Raw genomic sequence first — 23,910 nt, 5'->3', positions numbered from 1 at the left:
ACCAGCAATGAAGATGTGGAATTTGAAATCACAAAACAAACAAACAATACCATTTCCTTTAGCATCCCCCAAAATGAAATTCTTAGGTATAAATCTAACAAAATATGTAACAAAACAACTACAAAACTCTAATAAAATATATCAAAGCAGAACTATATAAGTGGAGAGACATTCATGTTCATGGATAGGAAGACTCAATACTGTCATGATGTCAGTTTTTCCCAACCTAATCTGTAGATTCAATGCAATCTTAATCAAAATCCCAGCAATTTATTTTGTGAATATTGACAAACTGATTCTAAAGTTTATACAGAAAGACCCAGAATATCCAACACATTATTGAAGAAGAACAAAGTTGGAGGACTGATACTACCCGACTTCAAGACTTACTATAAAGCTACATTAATCAAAACAGTGTGGTATCTACTAAAGAACAGACAAATAGATAAATGCAACAGAATAGAGAACCCAAAAATAGACCCACATAAATATAGTTAACTGATCTTTGACAAAGGAGTAAAGGCAATACAATGGAGCAAAGACAATCTTTTCAACAAATCATACTGAAACAACTGGACAGCCACAGGCAGAAGAAAAAAAGAATCTAGACACAGACCTTACACACTTCACAAAATTTAATTCAAAATAGATCAGAGACATAAATGTAAAATATAAAACTATTAAGCTGTAGAAAGTAACATAGAAAAAATCTAGATGACCTAGGGTATGGCAATGGCTTTTTAGAAACACCAAATCATGATTCCATAAATGAAATAATAAATAAACTGTATTTCATCAAAATTTAAAATTCTACCTGATGAAAAACAATCTGTTAAGAGAATAAAAAGACAAGCCACAGCTGGGGAGAAAATATTTGTAACAGATACATCTGACAAAGGCCTGTTATCCAAAATACACAAAGAGCTCCTAAAACTCAACAATAAGAAATCAGACAACCCAGTTAAAAATGGGCCAAAGATCTTAACAGATACTTCACCAAAGAAGCCATACAGATGGTAAATAAGCACATGAAAAGATGCTCCATATCATATGAGATATACAAATTAAAACAGAAATAATATGCCACTACACACCTCTTAGAATAGTCAAAATTCAGGACACTGACAACACCACCAAATGCTAGAGAGGATGTGGAGCAACAACTCTAATTCATTACTGGTGAGAATGCAAAATGACACAGCCACTTTGGAAGACAGTTTGGTAGTTCCTAATAAAACATACTGTACTCTTACCATACTTTCCAGCAATCATATTCCTTAATATTTACCTAAAGGAGCTGAAAACTTATGTTCACACAAAAACCTGTACACATGTTTATAGTAGCTTTATTCATAATTACCAAGACCTGGAAGCAACAATATTGTCCTTCAGAAGCTGAATGGATAAACTATAGTATTGTACATCCAGAAAATGGAATATTAATTAATGCAAACAAGAACTGACTTATCAAGCCATGAAAAGACAAGGAGGAATCTTAAATGCATATTAGTAAGTGAAGACGCCAATCTGAAAAGGCTACACACTGTACAATTCCAATTCTATGACTTTCTGGAAAAGGCAAAACTATGGAGACAGTAAAAAGATCAGTGGTTGTCAGAGTTTAGAGGGGAAGAGGGATGAACAGGCAAAATACAGAGGATTTTTAGAGCAGCAAAACTACTTGGATGATATTATACTGATGGATATGTCATTATGCATTTGTGCAAACCCACAGAATATACAACACCAAGAGTGAAGCCTAATGTAAACTATGGACTCTGGATGATAATAATGTGTCAATGTAGGTTTGTTCAAAAATTATAACAAATGTACCACGCTGGTGAGGGATGTTGGTAATGGGGGAAGCTATGCATGGGTAGGGGCAGGGAATACATAGGAAATATCTGTGCCTCCTTCTCAATTTTGCTTGATAGATTGCCAAACATGCTTGGGGTAATAGTTTCTGGGTCTATCTTCTTTTTTTGTTTAAAGTTTGAGTGGATACCAAACAGAAAAAAAAAAAAAAAAGCAGTGAAATGATTGCTGGTCTTTAAGTCAATAAGAAACATTAATTTTTCTCATAGAAATATTTGGAATTCATAAGAAAAAACACCACAGAAAAAGAAAAAAATACCTTCACAGAAAAAATTTTTTAATGTACAGAATTTTAAACATTATCCACATATTTTTTTTCACTTAAAGATAACTAGATATGCATTTTGTAGAGGAGTGAAGTAATAGGCAGTAACCCTCATCACCTTAGTTAGCATAGAGTTAGACTATGGAGCTGGGTGAAACTATGGAGTCCAATCCCATATAAATAGGCCTTTTATATTTCATATCAAATAACTTTCCAAATAAGTCTTCTGGTTCATTACAAAGTGGCCAGAACCCACTCTCTACTGTCTGCTCTACACCAGCTTTCTGGGCTTTAAATGGTTGGCAGGTGGTCCATATGGGTAGTCAGTATCCAATTATTATTAGCTTTGTACTTCCTATTACCTGTTTTCATGAATGTTTGTGGGACAGCTATAGGGTCTCCTGGTATGATCCAGTCATATTTGGGTATATGTTGTCTGGATGTAGGGCAGAAAGATAGAATTTGGAGAGCTCTAGAAATTACCAAAGGGATTCTTGGTATCCTGACCTTATTTGTAAGTATCACTGTCATCCTGATCTACACCTAATAGCCTTGGTTATCTGGAGAAACACATCTTAGACCTCCCCAATCTAGTCTAGATCCCAGAATATTTCCTCACCTTTGTGGACAACTAGGAATTAGAAATCATAGAAAGAGGATACCTATTGATTCTGTTGTCCTGGAAACTTTAAGACCAGGTCCATTTATGTCCAGAGTGTTGGACAAACCCATAGTTTATACTAGATGTCTTCGTGATTTGTTTCCCCTGGAGTTAAAGTGGCTATTTTTGTTTTGTTTTCTTTTCTATACTTTCTATTTTTCCCTTTTTCTTGCCTCCTTCCTTCCTTCCTTCCTTCCTCCCTTCTTTTCAGTTTTAAAATTAACAACACTAGTACTCAGGCATCACTGTTGCTCTGATGGAAAGCATTATTTTCATCAAGGAAATTTAACAGCATGCTCATGTCTAACTTCCAGTTCATAGAAATGATTTTAGCATTTATGAGAGATAGAGCTATTCAATATCTTCGAACGTTCAAGTAGAGGAAAGATTCACACCTTCAGTATTTACGTTTACATTAGTGATACATGCTGATTATAGAAAATACAGAAATTAAGTTCCCATAATTTCAAGAGACTTCTATATTTACGCCTCAGCATATTTTTCTATCTACCTCCACTTCTAGCTATATTTGAGATCATGATGAATTAATCATATCCTATCTTTTAACCTGATATAAGGTAAGCACTTTTCTATCTTTAATATTTTTGTAGACTTCATGATTATGGATTTTTTGATACTTTTTCAATTTGAATATGGGATACTTCACTTATATAATTCCCTCTTGTTAATCCTTAAAGTTGATCCCACTGATTCAACATTACAAATAATGATGACAGTCATAATTTTACATTAATCTTTGATTAAATTTCTATTTTTTTCTCTGAGTATATTTTCTTAAAAATAAATTTATTCATGAGAAGTATAAACATGAAATGTCTTTTGAAACAATTTGCTGGACTTTTCCAGAAATGTTTTATACCAATTTATAAACCTTCCATTAGCATCTAAGAGTGTATTTCAATATGTCCTCTAGCATTATGAGAAGTTTCTTGTTTATGATTGTCCTTTTTCAAGATATAGGACCCAGTCATCATGGGCCTCCATTATCCGAGGTTATCCAGTCTATCCGTCAAATTTTGAACAGGTTTCATGTAACCAAATGGAACCCGGTATTCTTTTTAAGATAATTCATTTTTGTTGTATCCTAACAATGTAAAACCTGTGCCTAGCAGAAAGAGAGACACAGAATTAGAGAACAAACTTATGTTAACCAATGGGGGAAGGGTGGGGGACAAATTGGGAGATTGGAGTTGACATATATACACTATTATGTATAAAATAGGTAATTAATGAGAACTTACTGTATAGCACAGGCAACTCTACTTAATGATCTGTGGTGACCTAAATGGGAAGGAAATCTAAAAAGGACTGGATATATATATATATGTATAACTGGTTCACTTTGCTGTACGGAAGAAACTAACACAACGTTGTAAAGCAACTCTGCTCCAATAAAAAAGAAGAAAACCAAACAAACAAACAAACAAACTTGAGCTTTATAAAGCTAAAAGCTATCATAGTTAGTAATGAAGTGACAGTTAACAGACATTGAAATTTCTCTGCTTGGCAATTTACCTATGTGAAAGGAAAATCAAAATGGAGTCAGTACTGCTATGAGACTCCCTATAATGGAGCCAGGAAGCCATGAAGGAAGTGTGATTCATGCATGTCTCAGCCTGGATGGAATCTGACCCACATATTGTCCTAAAGAAGACATTCAGAAGATCTGCCAGAAACTCAAGATATGTATGAGACTGTTACCCTAAAATAACTCATGACAGCCTATCTACCTTTTGGACCTCTACTCTAACACAACTTGTGATTCCTTAAGGGCAAATATTTCTTGATTCCCTTCAGAGTGAATCACAATTCTCACTGGGCAACTTTTTACAACCTTGTGTTCTTGTGTTTTGTTGTTGTTCATTTTGTTTTTGTTTTTGTTTTATCTTTGTAAGCCCTTGACTCCCTTTCTTCCTTGGAACGCTCAGTTTTGCCAGAGTCTGTGTTTCTGTGTCTCCTGAACTGCAATTCTTAGGACTCCAAATAAAGCGTTTTTTGTTTGTTTTGTTTTTTGTTTTTGTTTTTGTTTTTCCTTGACACCGAACTCTTATTGGAGAACAGGTTACTAATTTATTTTCATCTCTAAACCACATCAGAAAGTTAGGCTGCTGAGGAAATAGCCTAACTAAACTCTGCCCTCCTTTACAGAAGATGGAACTTAGATGAATTCTAATTATCCATATTATAGCTTAATACATACCAATTAAGTACTATAATACAGGTTTTGTCAGGCTTCTTCAATGAACTTCTGCATCAAGCGGAAGCAATGGTGCGAAGGTTAACTAGAAATAAATTGTTAGGCTGGGGGAATTTTTTGCAAGTTCAGGGGCTGCCATCTCAGTAGCATGGTACAAGTAATAAACCTTTGCCTTCTGCAGGCCCTGAGCTGCCTTGTAAGGTCCCAAGGAGCTCACCTTCGCTTCCACTGACTTCTAAGAAAGGAGGCAGACTTGAAGTGGTCTGCTGACCAAAGATCAAAACAGATTTAAAATTTTAAATGCTTCCTATCTGTGACACTGATTTGTCCTAAGGAAATTTTCTGCCACAGCATTTGAAAAATCAAAAGAGAAAAAAAAAACCTTTCCCTTGTCAATGAAAGCAAAAAAAGTAAATGTTTCTAATGACTCCAGGATTTTTCACTTGTAATGTTTGGGTACTTTAGCATATCTCATTGAATGCTATTCTATGCTATTGGTTCAGATGTCTGAATTTGGTAAAGTTACCGCAATTAAATTCCAGATTACTTTGATTCTAAGTCCCAGTTTTCTCTGTGCTAGCTGGCACCCGCCCCTCCCTTCCCCCAGGATATTTCTTTTCTCTTTAGATCTATATGCAGTGTTTATTGTCTTGCCCTGAACTTTAGTCTGATTGTTTGCTCCTTTGAAATTGTGAGGTGGCCCGGGAGTGGGGGAGGGTGGGGGGATGGGGGGTGGGGGGGTGGGGGGGTGGGGGGGTGGGATGGGGTGGGTGGACTCAGATATGATCTCTCTTCAATCCTATAAAAAAACTAACAAAGGGAGGTTTCTTCCTCATTGCTGCCTCTTCTCTTCATTATTAGCTCAACATAGAGAGAATATTGGTGTCATTCCCTTTTTTCTCCTGTCTCACAAACTCACCTAACCTCTCATTTTTATTATTTTTTCCCCTCCTTGTCAAAGATGCTTCTGTAGACCTCTTCTTCTACGAATTAAAAGCTGCGACCACCTCCACCCACCACCACTAACAGATTCAGTGTGTGCCCTTTGTATCCTACGTTGCAAGTATATTTTAAATTTAAACTGACTGCTTATTTTATTTGTTGTATTCATTGCTGATGACATAGTATCTCTGGCCCGTCATCCCATCACGTGTCAAGTGGAGACAATAATGCCAGTGCTGTATTTTTCTTTTTTTTTTTTAGGTTCTACTTATGTTTCTCTGAGTGTCTCTAAGATTCTCCTCTTTCTTCTGAGGAGTGATATAATCCTGATCGCCATTCATGGAAAGGCCCCAAAAGAGCAATCCTCATTGCCACATGGGTAGCTGTGCTGAATTACCATTTAAGAAAGAGAATCCTTTTAACGTTCCCTGGTTCCCTGATCAGTTTCCCTTGGCTCTAGTTTTACTTAAGGAAGACCCTTTAAGATTTCCTATGAGGATGATTTAGTGGTGATAAATTCAAGTTGCTGGGAACTATATCTCTCCTCAGGTCAGATTGCTCACTGCTAGAAAATCAATACCCGAGAGGCAGTTGTTGGTAGAAAGGAAAATTGCTTTTAATCAGAATGCCAGCAATCTGGGGGAGATAGTGGACTCAGTGTCACCCCCCCCAAAACCTTTCCCAAGCTTCTCCTCAGCTATGAAAGTTTTTAAAGCAAAAAAGGGGAGTAATCTCAGTGAATCATTGACATGGGGGTCACTATCTCAGATCACTGCATGCAGGCCTGTTGACTTCTAGTGATCTTTCTTTAGAGGCTGTCTTGTTCACACAGTTTGTTTGTTCATGAGATTACTGAAGGGGAAGCTGGGAAAGAGATCTGGTCATCTATTAATTACTCATTCTTCATTTCTGTTGCAGAAAAACCCACACGAATTTTTTGGCCAACCCAATTCTTCTTTGATCTACGGAAAGAACCAACACGTTAGGCAAGGTATTGTGTGATCAAAAGATTTGAAAGGTGTGCTTGGGCCAGAGATGAACAGAGCATGGGGGTGCCTAGTTTAAAAGTTAGTTATAATGTAGCTTTGCTAAATTGACAAGAAAAGGAGTTTCCTGCTGAGGGCAGCTTCCTGCAAGGAGCTGCTTACACTCCAACTCGGAATGATAAACTTGCTGTCTAGAGTAACCTTGGTTGTAAGTTGTTTCCTTCAGCACTTTAAATAAATCATCTACTCCCTTCTGTCCTGCAAAGTTTCTGCTGGAAAATCAGCTGATGGCCTCATGGGGGTTCTCTTGTATGTGACTCTTTGCTTTCCTCTTGCCACCTAAAGACTTATCTCTTTATCTTTAATTTTTACCATTTTAATTGTGATATGTCTTGCTGTGGCTCTTTTTGGGTTCATCTTGTTTGGGACTCTCTTACATTCCTGGACCCAGATATCTGTTTCCATCCCCGGTTAAGGAAGTTTATAGTCATAATTTCATCAAATATGTTTTCTGCCCCTTTCTCTTTCTTTGCTCTTTCTGGGACCCCTGTAGTGTGAATGTTAGCAGGCCTGATGTTGTTCTAGAGGTCCCTTAAACTATCCTCATTTAAGTGTTTTTTTTTCCTTTTTGCTGTTCTGCCCGGGTGATTTCCATTATTCTATCTTCCAGGTTGCTTATGCATTCTTCTGTGTCACCTAATCTGCTGTTAATTCCTTCTAGTGAATCTTTCAGTTATTGTATATTTCAGCTCTCATTAGCTCTATTGTATATTTTCTAGCTCTTTTTTTGAAGTTCTCACTGTGTTCCTCTATTCTTTTCCTGAGTTTAGTAATTGTTCTTTTTACTACTGCTTTGAATTCCTTAGCAGGTAAATTATTTATCTCCATTTCATTAAGGTTTCTTGCTGGGGTTTTATCTTGTTCTTTCATTTGAAACATGCTCTTTTGTTTTCTCTTTTGGTTTGACTTCCTTGTTTGTCTCTATGAAGCTAGGTGAAGCGGTGACCTGTCCCGGTCTTGAAGCCGTGTCCTTATGTGGGAGCAGACCTTTGCAGTCTGTGTGTGCCCAGTGTCTTTGGTGGCAGAGCTGGCCCCGAAGTGAGCACAGGTAGCCTCTGTCTTGGTGGTAGGTGGGGCTCGAGTCTGATTGACTGTAGCCAGAGCCAGCTGTGAGCTGGGGCTTCTCCCAGGCTCAGTGGTGGTCACCACCCTATCAGGGGGGCTGGACTGGGGTCTGAGGGGCTTGAGCAGGAGCCCTGAGGGAGTTGGGCTTTTCCCTGGAGTAATGGCGCTCTCTGCTTAGGTTGGGGGCATGGCCAGGGCCTGAGGTCTTGGAACTGCGCTTCTGAGCTGGCTCCCCTTTGCCCTGGTGCATGCACCCATGATGGTGATGGCAGTCCCTGCCTTCGTTATAGATGGGGTCAGGAGCCGAGGGTTCGGAGCTGCACTTCTGAGCTGGCTCCACTTTGTCTTGGTGGAGTGTCTGCCTTAGCATGGAGCAGGGACAGAGTCAGAGGGGTGGAAGCGGGAGCCCAGTGGAGGCTGGTAGGTGTGCTTGGGCAGCCCCGGCAAGCCAGCCACGGCAACAGGCAGTTTTCAATCTGCTGCTTCCGCTCTGGGACTGGGGACACGTGAGCCTGTGCGTGCACTCTTCAAGAGTGGAGTCTCAGTTTCTTACAGCTGTCTGGTGAGCTCCGCTGGTTTTAAAGCCAGTTAAGGGAGCTCTTCTTCCTGGTTCCACACCCAAGGGTTGGGGTGCCTGATATGATGCTCAAACCCCTCACTCTTTTTGAAGATCCTGGAGCCTGTGATATCTCCTTCCTCTCCTGGGTCACCTGCTAGGGGCGTGGGTCCCATCAAGATCACTTCTCTTCCCCTCCTGCAAGACTTCATTCAGTTCTTTCTTTGCTGTCTTGATTATAGGAGTCATTCTGCAAGTCTTCAGGTTGTTCTCAGTGAGAGTTGTTCTATATGTAGTCATAGTTTTGATATATTTGTGCAGGGAGGTGAGCTCAGTTTCTGCTCTGTCATCTTGATCCCACCCTCCTAGATTTCTTAATCGATGGCACCCAAATTGGCCTTCGTGATGTTTTTCTGTAGGGATAAGGTAAGTTTCTGGTACAGTAGCAATCCCTATTCTCAGGTATTTACCAATCACCCGCCATATACAAGAAACAATACTGAACACCAAGGGAAAAGAATAAACTGTAGGAGAGACTGTATTTATATCTCTATCTACATCTATATCTATATGTATTTCTATTTGTCTATCTATGTATCTATTGTGAGTTAGAAAAAAGGAATCAGTTGACAACTGAATGTTAAAGGCAGTGAGAGGAGGTGTAAGTATTCCAGGATCTCTTTAAAGAAAAGAAAGATGTTAATTAAAATTTTAAATGTAAGTAAGATTTAGAAAAGTGAAATACCATGGAGGGAAATATGGGTTTGTTTTTGGTTCTAAATTCCCAATTACCTGGTACATAAATAACAAACAGAGAGGATGAGCTTAGAAGTTTGTCTATTTAAGAATGTTCTTGAGTTACAGGGAGTATACTTGGAATGGTGGGTCCTGTCAGTAAATAATCTTATATTCAGTGTTCATTTGACTATGTCCACTCTGGGTCCAACAGAACAATTGGCTGTCATTTTTGTGGCTACTCAGATGTAGTGATTTGGAGGGAAAAATGGCTTAATATTACTCAATCATGACGTCATAGTAAGATAAGATTATAAGAAACAATAGAGTTCACCTGAACACACCCTTTTATATTATTGATGAAGCAGAGTCAGGGAGGTAAAATGACTTGCTCAAAGTCATTTAACTAGTAGTGGAATTAAAACCAAAAATTTCCAGATTTTTTTGACTTTGAGATTGAGGAAGAGGTAGAAGCTAAGCACTGTTTTTTGGATATGCTGAGTTTGAGGTGCTTGTGAGATTTACAGATGATGTCTTGAAATGCTTTGTTAATTATGTCTGAATTTCAAGGCTATGCTTAGTTCAAGGGTTACGGATTTCAGAACTATTAGAATACAAATGAGTGTGAGGAATGTCCCTTAAAAAGGGCACTTAGATATCTTAAATTTCATTCAAAAGAGGAAATTCTCACGAATGTGAGTTGTGCCTTGACCATCAACATTACATTATCTTCTTCAAGCTCCTATTCACCCAGTTTCTGCCCCAACATCGTAGTAATATACATCCCACAAAGCAGCTCACGACATTCATACATCCATTCAGCCAAAAATGTTTATCGCCAGACCCTATTTTAGGTGTTATGGATAATACAGTGAACAAAGTAGATAAGGTCCTTGCTTTCAGGCAGTGGTGTTATAGTGGAGAGGATAAAAAATTCCCAAATTGACAAATAATTTGACCAAGCAAATATATAGTGGTAAGTATTCTGAAAAAAATAAAAGGGAGTAGTGTGACAAAGAGTGATGTGTCTACACAAGGTAGTCAAGGAAGGACTCACTGAAAGGTAACATGGAGCTGAAACCTGAATGACCTTCTGGAAGAAAAGCATCCCAAACAGGGAAAATAATAAGTGAAAAAACCCCAAATAGTCAAACATAAAGCATTCAAAAGAGAGAAACTAAACCAGCATGGAGGAGCCCAGTGAGCAAGGGGGAGGATGGCATGAGATGAAGTCTCATCACGAGAGGGATAGACAGGGAGCTGATCGCATAGGGCCCCACATGAGGGCTCCCATGGTGAGGGACGTGGATGGTACTTCACACGCAATGGAAAACCGTGAGGGAGTTTAAAGCAAGACAGTGATGTGATCTCATTTACGTTTTAGAAAGATGACTTTGGCTCCTAAGTTGAAAACAAACTGTAGAGGCAGGAGTAGAAGCACGAAGACCAATTAGGAGGTAGAGGAGTGGTCCCCAGGGCACATAGTGATGCTTGGGCTACAGTTGTCACAGAAGAGATGCGCAGGAGGGTATGGAATCTAGGTATGTTTTGGTAGAAGAATTGATTCAATTTCATGTATGGGACTGATGGAGAGCAAGGAGTAATGAACGGGACGGACTGAGGATTATACCTAGGTTTTGTTTTTACAGAAGTTTGGGTAGTGGTGCCATTTATGCAGGTGCAAAAGCTTGGGAAGAAATTAGTTTAGAGGAAGAAATCAAGAGATCTTTTGGGGCACATTAAGTGTGAGACATCTGTTATGTATTCATGTAGAGATGTCAAGTAGGAAATTATGAGTATATGAGTCTGGAGCTGGGTGGAAAGACTGATGCAGAGATATTAGACGCTATGTGACTGGATGAGTTGCCCTAGTGAGAGAAAGTAGATGCAGGGGCGAGAAGGGCCTAGGACCAAGCCAGGGAGGGAGAGTGAGAGCTGACCAACATTTCGAGGCTAAAAAAGGAAACAGAAAAGGATGCTAAGGAAATATAGTAAGGGCAGAGAAAACAAGTTATTAATAAGGGGTCACAAAAACAGAGCTTCTGATATTTTTCTTTAAGGGGTACTTAACCAAAATATTTTTGTTTTGGTACAGGCTTCTGGCATTTTGATCTCAAGTGTCTGGTATATATCATTTTTAATTTAACCAATCAACACTTTCACTCTATTATGGGATGAATTGTATATCCCCAAAATTTATATGTTGAGGTTCTAACCCCTGGTACCTCAGAATGTGACTGTATTTGGAAATAGGGTCTTTATAGAGGTACTTAGGTTACAGTTAGGTCATTAGGGTGGGCACTAATTCAATATGATTGGTGTCCATATAACACAAGGAGACCATGACACAGACATGTGTACACAGAACAGAAGGGCCATGTGAGGACACAGTTAGAAGGTCGCCATCTGAAAGCCAAGGACCAAGGGCTCTGAAGAAACCTACTCTGCTGACATCTTGATCTTGGACTTCCAGCTTCCAGAACTTGGAGGAAAAAAACTTCTACTGTTTTATTCAGTCTATGATATTTTGTTTTGGGAGCCCTAGCAAATCAATGCATAGCCCTTGTCTTACTTTATTTTTCTGCAGCATCTGAAATTGTCAACTGCCTGTTTAAAAAATGGTCACTTTTATTAGTTCAGGTATAAAGTTAGCTAGAGTAAAAGAGTCCCCAAATAATAGACATATGTTAGAAATTTACTTTTCTTCCACTTAAGAGTCTGCGTGTAAGTTCAGAGCTGGTGTTAGGGACCCAAGTTCTTTCTAATGGTTTGCTCTGCCATCCTTGGGGTTTTCTGCCATCCTCACGATCCCAAATAGTTTACCTCCGTGTCTACATTTCAAGAGGAAGAAAGGGCACAACGTGCCCTTTAAGGAAGTGACCTGAAAACTGCACACATCACTTGCTTTTACACACATCGGTCAGGACTTAGTCACACAAGCCATGCCTGCCTTTAAGGGAAGCTGGGGGGCAACACTAACTAAAAAGTGGAGATTCTACTATTGGAGAGAAGAAGGAATGTTTTTCAAAATCAGCTTTATACACTAAAATGTGAACTTAATCACTTTGATTTTATCTTATAATATTACTTCTACATATTATAAAACTAAAGAAAGTTTATTTTCTAAAATTGTTTGTGGTTTAGAGACCCACATTCTATCATTGTCCTTTTCTATCTACCCAGTCATGACATAGTAGAAAGCAAAGTGAGGCTTTCTCCCTATTTCCTGATATTCTTACTTATAGAATTAGATTTGATTAGATTATCCCTAAGATTCCTTCGGCTAAAATTTCTAGAAATCTACGCTATGAAACACACATAATCTACATAAGTAGTTGAGAAATGAGGTATGCCAATGTAATTTTCACGCGTCAGTGTTATGGTGAATTATTTATTTTCAAATAACCAATCACACAGTTCCTAGACAACTCTTTTAAAAACAAAACAAAAAAAACTTCCAGAAGAAAATATTCAAAATATTGCAGCTTTTCCAGTCTTTTCGTATATATTAACCACAAGGGGGCAGTAGTAGAGAAATTTCCCTTTTATTTTCTCAGGCTAAAAAAACCCACAAAAACAAGAGGATGTGACAAATATTGTACATAGGCAAAAAATAAAATGAAATAAAATATGCAAATGATGGGAGCCCCAAAATCCAGATGCCCAAGTCCTGTCTCTGAAAATTCTCATTCAATGGGTTCTGGATTTCCTCTATGTTTAAAAACCTACAGGTGATTCTGATATGATTCACAGACACAATGCAAAGCTTCTGCTTTACAGGAAATAATACCAGATTATTTTGTTATTTTATAGTTATATTAACAGGTTGTACTATTGGCGGATAAGTCTGATGTCAAAATACACTCCCCACTAGGGATAAAAAAGGAACTAGTAGTCTCTACTGCTACTTGGTGGCAGCATGCATGTATTGTAAGGGCAATTATTGTAGGAATCCAAATTAGTGGAACATTTTAGAATTGGAAGACTACATACAGATCATCTAGTCAAGCTTCCAACTATTATAGTTGTGAAAACTAAGGCCCATATAAATGAAATGATTTATCTCCAAAGAGCGTTAGTGAAAGAGTATGAAATAAAAAATATCTCTGAACTTTTAAAAAAAACAACAACAAACCACTGTGTTTAGAGAAATGTCGCCAAGTAGGTAATGTTATTTTCTCCTTTGGTTTCACATGTATGTTCTCAACCTGACAGAGAAAGGGGAGCAACATCTTTTGTTTGTGTGTATCTAAAAAAAAGAGGAAAAACTTTTAAACTTTGATAACTTTCCAAGCGTGCAAAAGTCAGAAAATCTCAATACCGCAAATAGACACAAAATGTATAAGCATATGTTCATGCAGTCCTAGATGACCTAAACTCAGAAATTCAGATTCCTCATATTTCTTCATACATGTTTAATCAGCAGTAGCTTAACAGCTTAGAGCTTCTCTGTCTGTTTCCAAATTTAGTAATTTCATGATCAGCAATACTTTCAATTACTACTTAAACTGTATTGGAAGAGTGATTTCCATAGTATAGACATACTGTTTATTACCGACTGTCATGTAGATTTCAAAGAATAAAGAGGCAAAATATTTATACTTTCGAAGTTTTTATAACTGTATTCTAGTTGAGTCCAAGGAATCAAAAAATAAACAACCATATTCTTTTCTCTTAACAAGGACAACAGAGAGTCTTTTGAAAATGTGAACAGTCCCTGGGAATGATATAATCAAAAAGCTAAAACTCAGATATAAATCAGCTCTGAGATTTATCTTAAAGTTTATATGATATAAATGGGGAAAATAATCAAAGCACATTGATATCTTAAGGGTCACGTGTGATCTAAGTTTGGGAACTCTATTTCATTGGAATCACTTGAATAATAATGAGCAAAGATGCAATTAATCACCAAAACTCATTTCTTCCCCCACTAGAGGCTTGTCCTCTGCCCATGTCAAAGGTCTGTCTCTCAGCGCCCCATTTCCCCATAGGACCAATTAAGTCCTGGATGTATGATTACCCCATAAATCTTAACGTGGGCAAATACTCTTTCTTTGGTTCTGGCCTGGGAACATTCACCTTTGGGCCGCAGGTGCTCCCCTGCTGTCCCTGGTACCTGTCGGGCTGCCAGGAGCTCTGTTTGCCCTGCACGTGCCTCAGGACTTGCTCTGCTGGTGGCTCACCTGGATGCTATGGTGGCCGCTGGGCTCCTGTTCCTGCTGCCTCCACTTCAGCTGACACAGGGCTCCTCTTCCTTTCTCTCCCCTGCCTGGGTTGTTTCTCACTCCCTGTCTAAGGAGCTGCCCCGATTCATGAGAAAGCATCTTGTTCTTTCTCTGCTTTGGGTTCTGAGAGTCAACGGCTTTTCTCGAGGTAGCGGTTTTCAGTGTGAGAGTGACTCTAGGTTAACTCCCTTTGTGGGCACTTGGCAAAAAGCATTTGTTTCAGCAAGTTTTGGCCAAACTTATTTCGATGATCTCACCTCCCTAATTTATCATCTGCTGGGGTGACAGCATAGCACCTGACCAGACTCAGGGTTTCTCTCCTTAGGAACGTGCGTATGAATGCCACTCACCCAATTCCCCGTTTTGGGGGGATCCTATTCTTTAGTGCCCTAAAGACCTTCATACTTCTAAACCAGGTGCATCTGCTTTGCATTCCCCTGCCCACACCATCTGCTATGGACTCACTCTTTCCTCTCCACACCAAGTTTAATATGAAATATACTCCTTGACTCTCCTTCACAGGAAATTCAAGTACACTAAATGTATTGTTTCAGTTATCAATGTTTTAATCTCTACTTCTTATAGCAAACCACCTTCAGTGGCTTTGTCCTGGGTCAACCTATCTAAGCTGAAACTCCCTTCCTTCTGTGGTTCTCATCTCGGCTTGGCCTCAAGAGATACTTACGTGATGTTGGGAAGGTGAGAGGGAAGCAGCCATGATTGTGTTTGGAAGGGTACTGTATGGTTTGGTGCTCTTGCATCTCTTCCATTGTTGTGGGTCCATCTTGTTGCTTCAAGATAGCCACTGAGCCTACAGCTCCCACAGCGTCCTTCAGATCGCCTCATTTAGCTCCATGATAAATGTCTCCACATTCTTCTGCAAACCAGCTACATGTTGGAAACTTGGAAGAGGTGAGAGACCCATGCGGGTTCCAGGTTGTCCTTGAGGTTTCCAGCTCATTCTCACAGAATCCTGTTTGTTCTTGGTCCTCCCTTCTCTTCTTCATCCCTGCCTCACCCCACACTTTACATCCATCTGTCCTTATACCCATCTGTCCGTCCCAGCTCCCTGCCCTACTGACTCTAGGCTGTAGCTCAGGTGCAGAAGCAACAGGCAATGTGAAAATTTGTTCTTCCAATACTGTAAGGTCAATCTTACAGTATTAAGAAACCCATTATTTTATATCATTTCCAGTAGTTCTTTTTTAAAAAAGACTTTATTGGAGTTTAGTTGATTTACAGTGTTGTGTTAATTTCTGCTCTACAGCAAAGTGACTTAGTTATACATATATATACTCTTTTTCATATTCTTTTCCATTACGGTTTGTCACAGGATATTGAATATAGTTCCCTGTGCTATACAGTAGGAACTTGTTGTTTATCCAGCCTGTATATAATAGTTTGTCTCTGCTAATCCCAGCCCCCCAGCCCCCCTTTCCTAGTACTCTTTCTTAGATCAAACCCTGACTGATATGTAGGTTGGTATCAGCAGTGGTTCCAGAGGAATCTAACTTTAAGTATGTATTCTTTGGATTGGTTCTGGGATATCTGGAGTTGGTTCTCTAATTCGGTTAGACTTAAATGCATTAATCACCCTTTTCTAGTGGTGAAGGTAACACTGGTGTTCCATAGCATGCAACAGAACAAATATTTATTTATATGATCACCTTTCGATACCTATAATCAGGTGCACATATGAATTTTATGGTAGAGTTAGGGCATTGATTGAGCAGGAGTAGGATCTTGTTGATGGAAAGGGATCATATAGTCATATTTTGATGAAGCTACAGATCTTGAGCTTACACATTTTGAGTCTTCTTTGTCAGTAGAAGCAACCCTTCCTCCCCTGTGTAAGGAGATTGATTTTCCTTTGCCTAAAGACACTCAGATGGCCTTTCTGGAGCTAGTTCCCTTGCAAGGAACTCCTGATCTTTTTCATGATCTACCCTCATTACTTCTTATTGCGTCAAAACCTATAACCAGACTCAAGTCTCAGTAGAATTCAGAGAATGAGGTACAAAGTGTGGCTAGTGAGGAGATGCAAAATACACTACGAAAACTCCACATTATTTGCCAAATTATTTCCACAGAAATCTGAGGAGCAAATGTGGAAATGGATCCTCGAGGTATGAGATCAAGGTTGAAGGAATACACAGTTGAATCCAGCCAAATGTATTGAAATTTGTTTGCTAAGCAGAATTTTTAGATTCTATGTATTAGCTTAAGGATCAGGGAATGGCTATAACAGTTACATAGTTGCTTATTTGAAATCTGGACTTGTTGGTAGTCTACACTAAAAAGTCAAATGGCCAGACTTCCTTATTCTACTGAATAGGAAAATGTCTAAAGGCTTAGAGTTGTTGGGATGCTAGAGTGATCTATCATGCAGGATCTGTTTGTTCTCCCCCTAAATAGATCCTCCAGGACGGGTATGTTCTCTTCCTAAGAATCTCTGAGAAAAACATGCAAGAGGGGTGCCCTTGCATTCCTGAAGTGCTCTATAGTAGATATTCTCTGTAGGCTATAAATGATGGAGAGCTGGACTCCCTGAATTCTGTGGAGAGGATGGCATTACTGGGGTTTCAGGAGCCAAGTGGCCTCACCTAATTGTGAAAGACAGTGGAGACATGGAAACTGTAATGAGTAACAGATCTAAAGCAGTAATCAGAGTGATCTGAATAGCAGAGATCTTTGGCTCTGGTTAGTTATGGTGCTTCTAGAACTGGAATACATGAGCCACTTACTAAAGTCTTACATGATCTGTATAAGCAAAAAAAGCTCTAGATCTGTTGAACAGAAGTCACAGTCCCTCAACAAATTTCCAAATTTGAGTCATTAATAGACCCAGAGATCCCTGAATGAGGGGGAAGCCAGGTCCCCTAGACAATGTACTCTAGTCCCAGCCAAAAAGTTGGACTATAAAACTTCCTCCTCACCTTCCGCAAAGACACTAGGATCCATTTGCCAGATTGACTATGCATTGCAGAAGGGAAATCATCAGACTTTCCAGGAATTGTTGGACACTGGCTCTGAACTGACATTAATTCCTTGTCAACCAAACTGTCACGGTGGTCCATCAGTCAGAGCAAAGCTTGTGGAGGTCAGGTGATCGGTGAAGTTTTGGCTTGGGTCCATCTCCTTGTGGCCCTATTGGGTCCTTGGACTAACCTGCGGTTATTCTCTCAATTTGGAATTCATAATTGGAATAGATATGCTGTCAGATGTCTGAATCTTCATATTGTTTCCTTGACCTGTGGTGTGAGAGCCATTATGGGCACAAGGAAACCCAAATACACACCACTATAATTGTCTAGTTGGCCAACTTTTTCTACAGGGTCTGTAAATTAGTAAATATTTAAGGCTTTATGGGTCAATATAGTCTCTTTCTTCTTTTTTTCTTCCTCCTCTTCTTTCTCCGCCTCCTACCCCCTCCTCCTCCTCTATCATCTCCTCCTTCTTCTTCTTCCTCTTCTTCTTCTTCTCCTCCAAAACCTTTCAAAACTGTAAAAAATTTCTAGCTTGTGGGCCTTATAAAGAGAAACTAAAGTCTACATTTAGTCTATGGGCCATAATTCACCAGGTCTTTCTTGGAAATATAGGGATTTGAGAAACTCAGATCTGCTGAGCTAACACTTTCCTGCTCGTTATGGGCGTACAGACTGCGGCTGTGGACTTAAAGGTGTCTCTGTCCATCAAGAAAAGCCAACAGAGGAAAAATAGCATTAGACAGGTGTAAAAATGGAGGAATCAAGAGCTTTGGCTTTGATTTAACAGCTTGGTTGTGCCACTCTTTCATCTTTGACTGTGGAGATGTTACTTCTCTATTATTACTTTTATTCCTCATTTGTAGTATGGGGTTAATAGGAATATCTACCTCAAAGATTTATTGTGAGGATTAAATAACCTAATTTACATAAAATATTTATCACAGTAAGTGCTCAATAAATCTGAGCAAGGGCCAAAACAAATATGGGCACCAACTACCAATACCACAGTTCCTTACCCACCTAGAGGCTCTGCCCCATCCACTATAGAGTCTCTTAGACAACAGCTCAATGCCATATGACGACTGATGTAGGACAAAACCATAGGCATAGAAAAGGCTGCTGTGATAATGTTTATTGTGTTTGTAAGTACAAGAGTTTTTTGAAAGTCCAGTTTCACAGGTTGGGTTCCGTGGGAAGCAGACTCTAGGGGATCTTAGCATGTGAAAGTTTTATTAGGGAGTGTTCTTCTGATCAACACCTGTGGTAGGAAAGGAAGAGGAGGGGAAGGGAGGAAGCCAGACCAGGTACAGGGAGATCTTCAGGTGTCAGTTGGTCTCAATGAAATGTTCAGCTGACACTACTGGCAGTTTTGAAGCTGAGATAACCTTGCAGATTTGCCCCAAGTTAGGAAGAAGGGGGCCAGGACTTTGCACCCCTGTGTTATTCCGATTGTTGAATTTTGCCCACCCGGGGAAGGGACACAGCTTTGGATGAGGCAGCTCCTTATATATTTTGCATATAAACCGCTTATCAGATATATGGCTTGCAAATATTTTCTACCACTTCATCGGTCGCCTTTTCACTCTGTTGATTGTTTTCTTTGCTGTGTAGAAGTTTTTTAGTATATGTGGTCCCAATGTCTACTTTTGTTTTGTTATTTGTGTCTTAGTGTCATATCCAAAAACTAAATTATTGCCAGCACCAAAGTCAGTTCAAGGATGCTTCTAATAAACTCTATTTGTTTATAGTATAATAATAAAATTATAGCAAAAATGACACACTTGTTGCTGTATGCTAGGCTTAGGCACATTTCTAGATACTATATAATCCTTAACTCTCAATTCTCAGCCTACCTTTGAGGTAAGCATTAGTTTATTCTTATTTTACAGATGAAAAAACTGAGGCAAAAAGATAGGATAATCTCCTCAAGATCTTCAGAAGTGAAGACAGAACTGAAACATAGCAAATCTGACTTTAGAGTATGTATGTGTTCTTCTTAGGATGATGGGAACCCAGATGATAATTCTAGGTATAATTTCAAAATAAGAATGACTTTCTCTATGGTAAAAATATGGTACATATTAGAAACCATTAGAACACCTACATTGTATTAATTTCCTGGGGCTGCTGTAACAAATAACTACAAACTGGAGGACTAAAAGGACAGAAATTTATTCTCTTATCCTTCTGGGGGCTGGAAGTCTGAAATCAAGGTGTCAGGAGGGCCACAGTCCCTCTGAAGACTCTAGTGGGAATTCATTTCTTGCCATTTCCAGCTTCTTGTGGCTGTTGGCACTTCTTGATTTATGGCTGCATCACTCCAATCTTCTCCGTAGTCACACTGCTTCCTCTTTTGTATGTCTTCTTGGTACGCCTCTCTGTGTTCTCCCTCTGCCTCTCTCTTATAAGTTTACTTGTGATTCATCTAGGACTCACTTTTAGATTATCCAGGATAAGCTCCTCCTTTCAAGATCTTTAATTAATCATGTCTTTTATAGTTGTAATGTACTATTCATTCTTTGTCCATAATATTGGCAAGTTCTGGGGATTAATACATGGAAAAATCTCTTTTGGGGGTCACCTTTCAACCCACTAAACAGATTTTCCATCCATTTACCTGAAAATATTCATGAAAGGCCTGCTATGTGGCAGACGTTTTTCAATGTACTGGGGAAAGAGCAATGAGCAAAATAGATATTAACTCTGCCTTCACAGTGCTTAAGTTTTAGCTGAAAGAGCCAAATACTGTAAGAAATAAATGAATAAATATATAGAGTGCCATCAGGTGAGAAATGCTGTGGAAGAAGATAGAGAAGGGGGAGGAGGTGCTGTGGGAAAGGGGTGGGAATTTTCAGTGTGGACATCTGAGGAGGTCTGTCTGGGAAGGTGGCTGTGGAAGGCTGACAGATGGCTTCCCCCAAGGGTATCAGGTTCTAATCCCCAGAACCTGTAGACATTACCTTATATGGCAAAGTCCTTCCAGACATGATTAAATTAAGGATTTAAATATAATCCTGGGTTATCCAGTGGACCCTAAATGTTATAACAGATGTCTTTGTAGGAGAGGGACAGAGAAGATTTTGCACAGGTGGGGAGCAGGCAACGTGACCAGGGAGGCAGATATTTGATTGATGTGCACACGAGTCCAGCTTCCACCAGAAGCTGGAAGGGGTAAAGAAGGGGTTCTCCCCAAAGCCTTTAGAAGGAGTGTGGCTCTGTCAACACCTTGACTCTGGCCCCTTGATTTTGAATTTCTGCCTTCCAGAACTGCGAGGGAATAGATTTCCTTTGTTTTAAGACCCACAGTTTGTGGTGATGGGTTACAGTAGCATCCGAAAACTACTGACATTAGCACAGCCCATAAGGAGGTGAAGGATCAGGCCATGTGTATATCTAGAGAATGAGAACTCCTGGCAGAGAGAGACTTCATAACCAGCAGCCTTGAGATGGAAGCATGCTTGGCATGATTGAGGAAACATGAAGGGGGGCACTGAGGCCCTAGTGCAGTGAGCAGGGAGAAGGTAGTAGGAGACAAGAGGTCAGAGGACTTGAGGATTTAGTGATGAGGTTTTCACTCCCCATGAGATGAGAAGTCACTGCAGGGTTTTGAGCGCAGGGATGATAGGATCTGACCCATACTCTGAGCAGCTCTCAGTTCCTTCCAAAAGGAACCAATACCACTCTGTCTGTGGTATTGATATAGGCTACAGTTGGGCTAAGGGCAGTAACAGGAACCAATTAGGAAGCTATTGATTATGTTTAGTAGGCAGCTGATGCAATGAGTCTAGAGTTTATAGAAGATGCACACTTCTAAGTCTTATGGAAATATGCTTTAAAACATTTCAGCATAGGAGATAGGATATATATATATATATATATATATATATATATATATATATATATATATATATATTCAACTATACGCAAGAGGCAGTTAGTTTTCCTAATAGGGAATACTTTACACATAGGAAGGGTGATAACATTTAACCGAAAGGCAACTACAAGTGTTTCAGCTATCATTATCTCTGATAAACACCAGAAGCTTTGCAAGTAGATGTTAGAAGAGGATTTTCACTGGTGAATTTAGTGGCTTTTTAATGAGCATAATGGCTATGCAAATAAATTATGTGTCGATTTAGTTGTATTCAACATATACAGATTGGTAAACTTGGTAAACGATGTTAGACTTCCCGTTACGGCTTGTATAGCATGACAGAGTCAGGGAAGCTTTTTACCCATCATCTTTCGGAATGCCATTCAAAGCATGATTCTAATGCAGTCATTTCACTCTTGAATGTTTATGAACATTAGAATATTTTGTTGGCTCTGTCAAATATTAGATCAATTGAATCTTGCTTCTAAAATATTGCTCAGCAAGAAAATCTTTCATGCAAAAAGGCATTGCTTAATCTCAAAAAACAGAGAACTGAGACTTCATCAAGCTGACAGGAACAGGTTGTATGAGGGGTTTTGTGCCTGCTTATTAATAAGGATTTGACTTACAAATGGCAGTGTATGTGGTAGAATTGAGTCTGAGATTTGTTTTCATTGAAAACCGAGTAGTGGGAATGTAAGAGAGTAGATATCCTTAATCTTCTTTAGAAGCAATTTAAGTTTTAAGAAAGAATTTCAATGACGGTTTTATAGCAAAAGTTTCCACGCTGAAAATATGCAAACCACTTTGGACTGGAAGGGTTCCCCTCCCTCAGTTCAAAAATGTAGACTCAGAATTATTTTCTTTCCCCTTGTTACCTGGATATTAACATGTTATCTGTTATCTGTCAGAGGATCACGCAGATCACTGTCTAAATGAGTTTTCTAAAGCACATTTTGTGCAAACTTGGAATAAAAGGTGAATTCCTTCTTACTAAAATCATTCTTTACACTTTATAGCATGCAAAATATAACAGCATGGGTAAATCTTCCTGCTTTTAAACCTGAGCATGCAAAATATAACAGCATGGATAAATCTTCCTGCTTTTAAACCTGATGTAACAGTGATCTATAAAGAATGAATAAGTCACAAAACATTTACAAAATGTTTTATGGGAGAAAAGGTGATCCAAACATTTATTCCTTATAGTGTATAATAAAATCATTATAGACTATTGATCGTAATATTATGAAACAATGATGAAATAAAATATTAATTCTAAAGTTCATATATATAAATTATTATTAGTTTTTTCCTTAGTGTTTTTTATTGAGGTATAGTCGATTTAAAATATTGTGTTAGTTTCAGGTGTACAGCAAAGCAATTCAGTTATACATATATATGTATATATCTATATTCTTTTTTTTCAATTATTTTCCATTATAGTTTATTACAAGATATTGGATATAGTTCCCTGTTGATCACAGAAAAAATTCTAACCACTGCCCAGTCTTTCTCACTTCATGCATTTGGATCTGAAATAAAGAAATGAAGTTGGTGGGAGAATGGGAAAGCCTGTCTTCTCTGCACACGCAGAATAAATTCTACTAGTCATCCTTTGCTCTAGTTGGGGGATCTCTGTAAATATAGGTTATTAATAACTGCATTTTATATTTTTGATATTTTAAATTAATAATCCTAATAATAGGCACCACTTACAGATTATCTACTTTGTTTATAGAAATTGTGTAATCCTTAAGACAACCCTGAGACTAGGTATTCTTTTCCATAGAAAGGAATTCAGGTTAAGATTAGATAAATAACTTGCCCGGGTCCACATAGCTAGAAAGTGGTAAAACTATACCAATATTCTATGAAATGTATCTCTGTGCTCTTTTCATTAAATCATAGTGGTTAATTACAATAACCTTGAGAAATGGACAGAGAAGTGACTATTCTTCATAATTCATATGTGAAGAAAGTAATATTTTGTCTAAGATGACAGAACTAGTTAATAGTAGAACTGGCCTTTAACCAGGACTTTAGACTCGCTGAGTGGTGTTCCTACCTTTGGACCCCTCAGTGGCCCAGTTTATGATGTATATTTTGCTTTTCTCGCCATCTCAAGGTAAGGACCCTGCAAAATCTTCCCTTTAATTCCTACTCCTGAATATTACAAATAAAATGACTTTTAAATGTCTGATTAGATAACAAAATCTCATGGTTCACTTTCTTACTCATCTTATCTTCTCAAGCTTTGCAAGTTTGAGAAAATCCGTTAGATAAATACGTTGAGCAAAGTCACTTTAACATAGTTTCTTAAAACAGGATTTTTAAAAATTGAACAAAGTAGAGAATTGGCTCTATCAAACTTTTATTTTACTTTATTGTGAATCCTCTAAAAATGTCCCTAATTTCCCTAAGGAAATTGGTTTACACATGGTGTATTTTCCTTTAT

The sequence above is a fragment of the Balaenoptera physalus genome, assembly GCF_965194825.1.
Source record: "Balaenoptera physalus genome assembly, chromosome: 9".
Lineage (NCBI taxonomy): Eukaryota > Metazoa > Chordata > Mammalia > Artiodactyla > Balaenopteridae > Balaenoptera > Balaenoptera physalus.
The sequence above is the reverse complement of the archived record's forward strand: the minus strand, read 5'-3'. Positions refer to the sequence as shown.